Raw genomic sequence first — 7,742 nt, 5'->3', positions numbered from 1 at the left:
ACAATATCATGTGCGCCTAGTGTAGTCTCAATCAAATGATTCATAGACTACACTATAGGCTATAGGCATAGGCTATATGAATAGCGTGCTCGGAAAAAGCACAGGCCAAAGTAATATTTCTAAGAAAATGTACTTCCTTCATGAGTTTTTATGCTGCTGGGATGGTGTATATAAAATTGGGCCACAATGTATTAAGTGATTAAGCGATTTTTAGCATGTTTCCATTACACTGTAGATACAAATCAGTGCGTGATTATAGTAGTGCACACAAAATGTACTTTTTCACTTAAGTTTTCATGTACCGAATAAAAAATGTAACGTTCAATGTCTTTCCATCGCATAGTTTTGTCACAAAAATGTTGTGTTAAATAGCAAATGCGCCTACTCAGGTCTTGGCACAAGCCAACAGTTTGCAGATACAGTACAGGTAGGCTAGTCTACATGATGAGATTAAAGCGAGAATGTTTTGATTTGTTAAAACGGCAGTCAAGCATCGATCACCATGTCACTGGAATAAGACCCTTAATATTTATTGGAGTGGAGCATCAAGCTCATACCATGCACTTTCACCGCCCTGTGAAGTTCATCAAATCAAATGTATTTATATAGCCCTTCTTACATCAGCTGATATATCAAAGTGCTGTACAGAAACCCAGCCTAAAACCCCAAACAGCAAGCAATGCAAGTGTAGAAGCACCTGCATTATAATTTATTTAATCTGTATCCTAATTTAAACTTCATGGTTTTGAACCGTAGTGGGAGAACCACACACCATGTCCTCGCGTGACTCCAAGTTTAATTCAATATCAATATTTGCGCTTAAAGGCGTTTCCTCCTCCATTTCTCACATAATTAATATTACCAACACAAAAAGATCCCACCAAGTCGAACGAACAAATGATCATTTGGCATTTTATAAAATTGTACCGAAACTTACTGTTTCCATCACAGCTGTTGAGACTTTCCTGGCAAAACTGGATGGAAACGTGGTTGACTGATTTGAAATCCGAGTGAACTAGGTAGGCCCACTGTCTTAAGACATTTGAAGGAACATTTTTAACCTTTATTTAACTATGCAAGTCCAATGTAAGAACAAATTCTTATGTACAATGATTGCCTACCAAGAGGTAAAAGGCCTCCTGCAGGGATGGGGCTGGGATTCAAAATTTAGGACGAAACACACATCAAGACTAGAGACAACACTGCATAAAAAGAGACCTAAAACGACAACACATGGTGGCAACACAACATGGCAGCGGCACAAACATGGTACAGACATTGTTAGGCACAGACAACAGCACAAAGTGCAAAAAAGTAGTAATGGTGTACATAGAGAATTCATCTCGTGGGGGCCACTCTCTCTACACAGATGGGGTGACGTGGACTCCCGTGACTACGTCCGCATGCGGTATGAGAAGAGGCTGAGGGAGGGTCTGGAGGACAGGTCTGGAGGACAGGTCTGGAGGACAGGTCTGGAGGACAGGTCTGGAGGACAGGTCTGGAGGACAGGTCTGGAGGACAGGTCTGGAGGACAAGATCAGCCAATCGGCAACTTTGAGAAGTTCTAAGGTAGGGAAGTCCTTGTGCCAATCCACTTAATAAAGCATTTATAATGGATTAGTAAATAGTTTATTTATTAATGATTACTCCATTCATAAGATGTTTAATGTAGGTTTACTAATCATTAGTTAAGTCTTTTTGCGTGGCCTTATCTAAAGTGTGGGCAATTTATACTTTATAAATGTTTTGACTGACCAGTAATTTCTCACAAAAAAAATGGAAATGCCATTGGAAGACATTCCAGCAGTACCTGATGCTCCTTAAGGTCTCAAAAAGCCTAGAGCATATCAATGGTAAAACACACAACACAGGATGTTAAAGGAACTACACTACATAACGAAAAGTATGTGGACACCTCTAGATGTTGGAACATTGCTGTGGGGACTTGCTTCCATTCAGCCACGAGCATTAGTGAGGCCGGGCACTGAAGTTGGGCGATTTGACCTGGCTCGCAGTCGGCAAAGGTGTTCGATGAAGTTGAGGTCAGGGCTCTGTGCAGGCCAGTCAAGTTCTTCCACACCAATCTCGACAAACCATTTCTGTATGGACCTAGCTTTGTGCACGGGGGCATTGTAATGATGAAACAGGAAAGGGCCTTCCCCAAACTGTTGCCACAAAGTTGGAAGCTCAAAATTGTCTAGAATGTCATTGTATGCTGTAGCATTAATATTTCCTTTCACTGGAAGAAAGTGGCCTGAAACATGAAAAACAGCCCCAGACTATTATTCCTCTTCCACCAAACTTTACAGTTGGCACTATGCATTGGGGCAGATGATGAAGTGTGATTCATCACTCCAGAGAACGAGTTTCCACTGCTCCAGAGTCCAATGTCGGCGAGCTTTACACCACTCCAGCCGACGCTGGCATTGCGCATGGTGATCTTAGGCTTGTGTGCGGCTGCTCTGCCATGGAAACCCATTTCATGAAGCTTCCGACGAACAATTCGTATGCTGACGTTGCTTCCAGAGGCAGTTTGGATCTCAGTAGTGAGTGTTGCACCTGACAGATGATTTGTACGCGCTTCAGCACTCTGCGGTCCCGTTCTGTGAGCTTGTGTGGCCTACCACTTCGCGACTGAGCCGTTGTTGCTCCTAGATGTTTTGACTTCTAAATAACAGCATTTACAGTTAAAAGGGTAGCTCTAGCAGGGCAGAAATTGGACAAACTGACTTTCTGGGCAAACCAAGATTAGACTGCTCTAAGGAGTGACTGCAATCCACACTTTGGTTTTGGTAGAAAAGCCACTGCCGAGAAAAGCTTATGTTTGCATTTTCGGCCTGAAAATTTTTTACTCAGCACATAGTGTGTCTGAAGCATATGCGAAATTGCCAAGGGGGATTGGGGGAAATATATCCAATATTCAGGGGGGAGGGGGCTTTCCACTTATACTGTGTTTTGAAAATACCCCTCCATATACTCATCGAGACATAAGTCATGTCAAACTGTGTAGAATTGCAGGAGATGCGTTTTAAATGTAAAAAAAAAAATTCTACTCATTGTTTAACCATTATGTTCCAGGGGCCATTTTGAGACCTTAAGGCGCATCAGGTACTGCTGGAATGTCTACCAATGGCATTTGCTGGAATGTCTACCCATTTACCTATTACTCTGTTCTCATTTAGTGGGCAGAATGTAACTGGTGTGGTCTGAATTCCTCATAAAAGCAGGAATGGCTTTTTCCACAGCCTGGTACAAGGACTAGTACTGATCTTTGTATGTTGTTGTCGTTGTCTAGGGTGTTGGTTGCCGGTGATGGAGAAGCAGGGCTGGAAGGAGGGAAAGGGCCTGGGTAAGAGTCAGGCAGGGATTCCAGAAGCCCTGGAGAATGAAGGACAGCATCCCAAATGCAAGAGGGGCTTTGGGTGAGTGCAAAATTTACTATCACAATAATTACAATAACAATTAAATCTATGGCCTTTGTAACTTGGATATGTAGGAAAGTAACAAAAAGTTAAGGGATATTACAAGTTATTCTTGTTGACATCTAGGCAAATAAAAACCCTGATTACAATATGCTGTTTTGTGCAGGTACCATGGAGAGAAGCTGAGCTCCTACTTTGTGAAAAGGCCAAACCAGTCTTGTGCATATCCACGGTGTATGATAAACCCAAAGACAGACCAAGGAGATCTCTTATTGAGACACCATCCCAAAACCAGCCTGAAGTACAGAGGCTGGCAGCCAGGTAGAAGCATTGGGCCAAAAAGATGACAACACTGTATTTACAAGTTGATAATTTTTCTTATTGCTATTATTACCTTTTTTTTCCCATTAGAATTCATGCTTTGTTTATATTAAAGCATTTATCATACATTGAATTTGTTTAAATTATATTATCTTGTCTCCTAAATGAATTACACATTTGTAAATTTGACCATAGTATGATTGAACCAGAAGTCATTATTTTAGCCAGTAGTAGTTGGCTAGACCTGCCTACCACCTGCAAGAATAAGGCCGTGACCTCAGCGATTTTCCTTCAAAATAAAAGTCCCGCAATGATGGTAAAATGTTTTATACCAATTGTCGAAATTTGTAACATTTTATGAGGAAATGTTGGTAGACTTAGAATTTTGTTTAACAATATGAAAGAAGGAATAAGGGTAGCACATATTATAGCAATGACATTTTTAACAGTATTAAAAGTAAATTACTAGATATCATGGTAACAGTAACACAAATAAGACATAATGCTATTAATAATATTATAATCAACTTTAGAAAACACTTAAATCCCATTGTTAATGAACTTATTCAATTTGCACAATGTTCAGAACATTTTTCATATTGGACATACTGCACCATAGTACACAATCTCCTGAACATTGTGTCACAGTAAAAGGGGGGTCAATTCTAATCAGGACAGGAGCACTTCCAGTTTCCAAATTCATAGTGTACAACCCAAGGAGGGTCGCTGCTCTTTCTGTGGCACTTAAAGTGGCCTATCACCTTAAATGCAATACGTTTTTCATATTGGACACACAGCACCAATCAAATGTTTGGACACACCTACTCATTCCAGGGTTTTTCTTTTTGTACTATTTTCTACATTGTAGAATAATAGTGAAGACATCAAATCTATGAAATAACACATATGGAATCATATAGTAACCAAAAGTATTTAAAAAAAATCTACATATTTTAGATTTGACAGCTTTGCACACTCTTGGCATTCTCTCAACCAGCTTCATGAGGTAGTCACCTGGAATGCATTTAAATTAACAGGTGTGTTTCTTTCCTTAATGCATTTGAGCCAATCAGTTGTTGTGACAAGGTATACAGAAAGCCCTATTTGGTAAAAGACCAAGTCCATATTATGGCTAGAACAGCTCAAATAAGCAAAGATAAATGACAGTCCATCTTTACTTTCAGACATGAAGGTCAGTCAATACGGAAAATGTCAACAACTTTGGAAGTTTCTTCAAGCGCAGTCACAAAAACCATCAAGCTCTATGATGAAACTGGCTCTCATGAGAACCGCCACAGGAATGGAAGACCCAGAGTTACCTCTGCTGCAGAGGATAAGTTCGTTAGTTACCAGCCCCAGAAATTGCAGCCCAAATAAATGCTTCAGAGTTCAAGTAACAGACACATCTCAACATCAACAGTTCAAGGGAGACTGCATGAATCAGGGCTTCATGTACAAATGTCTGCAAAGAAACCACTAATAAAGGACACCAATAAGAAGAGACTTGCTTGGGCCAAGAAACACGAGCAATGGACATTAGACCGGTGGAAATCTGTCCTTTGGTCTGATGAGTCCAAATTTTTGATTTTTTGTTCCAACCGCCGTGTCTTTGTGAGATGCAGAGTAGGTGAATGGATGATCTCTGCATGTGTGGTTCCCACCATGAAGTATGGAGGAGGTGGTAATGCTTTGCTGATGACACTGTCGGTGATTTATTTAGAATTCAAGGCACAGTTAACCATTGTGGCTACCACAGCATTCTGCAGCGATACGCCATCCCATCTGCTTTGCTCTTAGTGGGACTATCATTTTTTTTCAACAGGACAATGACCCAAAACTCACCTCCAGGCTGTGTAAGGACTATTTTACCAAAGAGAGTGATGGAGTGCTGCATCAGATGACCTGGCCTCCACAATCACCCAACCTCAACCCAATTGAGATGGTTTGGGATGAGTTGGACCGCAGAGTGAAGGAAAAGCAGCCAACAAGTGCTCATATGTGGGAACTCCATCAAGACTGTTGGAAAAGTATTCCTCATGAAGCTGGTTGAGAGAATGTCAAGAGTGTGCAAACCTGTCATCAAGTCAAAGGGTGGCTACTTTCAAGCATCTCAAATATAAAATATATTTTGATTTGTTTAACAGTTTTTTGGTTACTACATGAGTCCATATGTGTTATTTCATAGTTTTGATGTCTTCACTATTATTCTACAATATAGAAAATAGTCAAATAAAGAAAAACCCTTGAAAGAGTAGGTGTGTCCAAACTTTTGACTGGTACTGTATATATGATTTTTTTCTCTCACAAAAGTAGTGCACTGGGCCTTTACTAGTCCTGTATTAGCGGACCGATATAGCACGGACCAAAAAATGTGCAGCACCCCTATCCCCAAACATCTTCCCACGGCTATGGACGCACTTGATATTGTGTGCCCAGCAGAGAATCAGAGATGAAGGGCGGTATCGGGCACACATCGATTTATAGCCTAATAAGCAACTAATTCCAAAACACTGAAGTACTGATATTTCATCAATTACAAATTACAGTGGATTTGGAAAGTATTCAGACCCCTTGACTTTTTTCCACTTTGTTACTTTCAGCTTTATTCTAAAATGGATTCAATTCATTTTCTCCCTCAATCTAAACACAATACCCATAATGACAAATTGAAAAACAGGTTTTTAGAATTTTTTGCTAATTTATTAAAAATAATACTCATGAATTTAAACAATATATTTACAAAAAGATCAACAACTTCCACTTGGTTCTTTTTCTGATTTCAGCAAATACCCTTGGCGAGGCACATCGCGTCTCAAATGTCCCAGGCTTTCAGTTCCTGAAAGACAAAATTACATTTTTGAGAATCATGCACCATATAACATTTAACAGATTATTATTATTTCAAATCCAGAATATATCCATAAAGATTGTCTTTCAATAAACCCTCCAATATAATTGATAAGATGATTTTTCATTGCACAAAAGGCATTCCATAAAATTTGATTGTCCTCAAACTCATGGCTTCCTTGAACTCATTAGTAATAAATAAAATAAATGCTTTTAATAACTTTTGTAAAAACAAAAATTCATAAGGTGACTTATTTCATTGAAGTCATTCAAAATGAATAAGTTATCTTAAATTCATATGAAAGTATAGAGCTTTCATTCACTATTTAGCTCCAACTTTCTAAGTACTTTGTTTTCCATCAACTCATACAACATACACTCTCTCTTACCCTTGAGACAAAATCGATTAATACTTCCTCCAAAGGGAATGCTTTGGAAAACAAACATTCATAGATATCAGAAATTCTGCCATCGGTCTGTTTTATAAATGTAGGGCATTGATGACAGAATTCATAGTTGAGGCTAATATCCACCACAACTCCATGACATGTCAGGTATTTTTGAAGTCAGTGCATAACGTCTTCAAGCTCCATTTCATATAGCTGTAAGGAGTCCATTATTCTACAACTTAATGTTATGGCTGTACCATGTGTCACTCTGTTTTTCATGTCAATTGCTATGGCTACCCAATGTGATGATTTCACATTCACAGGTATTATCACTACCTCAAAACACCACCAATTGAACACTGCTCCTAAGACCTTTGTCAGAACATCTGTTTGCTAATAGAGGTTAAGTAATTCTTGGCTAACAAAAGAAACAGTAGCCATTCATACATTATTTTAATTATTGTGAGATGTCACCTGATCGTTGTAAACATCTTTAATCCCACCACTAAACCAGAATCCATTTCTTATTGTATCATAATCCTCTCTCGTTAGTGGCGATGGTAGGCACTTAGGTGGACTGGGAATTTCACCAGGTGAATGTTTGTCATCGCATCGATGGAAATTCTGTATGTTTGTGCTCTGTGTTCTTCTATATGCTACCACAACAAATGAAGCTTCAGAAAATAAATGTTTGACTAATTCAAAGGTATAAGCTACTGGAGATTTGGATCATTTGGTGTACATCTTGTATATGTATATTTAT

General features: G+C 39.2%; 1 long non-coding RNA gene across 1 annotated transcript; it reads left to right on the top strand.

Annotated features, from left to right (window-relative positions):
- Positions 1-3,268: 3,268 nt before the first annotated feature.
- Positions 3,269-4,069, top strand: LOC115175504 (uncharacterized). The gene is made up of 2 exons (XR_003872047.1): positions 3,269-3,422; positions 3,589-4,069. It is a non-coding gene; the product is annotated as an uncharacterized LOC115175504 (long non-coding RNA).
- The last annotated feature ends 3,673 nt before the right edge of the window (positions 4,070-7,742 follow it).

This window comes from Salmo trutta, chromosome 3 (assembly GCF_901001165.1).
Source record: "Salmo trutta chromosome 3, fSalTru1.1, whole genome shotgun sequence".
Lineage (NCBI taxonomy): Eukaryota > Metazoa > Chordata > Actinopteri > Salmoniformes > Salmonidae > Salmo > Salmo trutta.
Note: the sequence above shows the minus strand (reverse complement) of the source record. Positions and strands in the feature narration are given on the sequence as shown.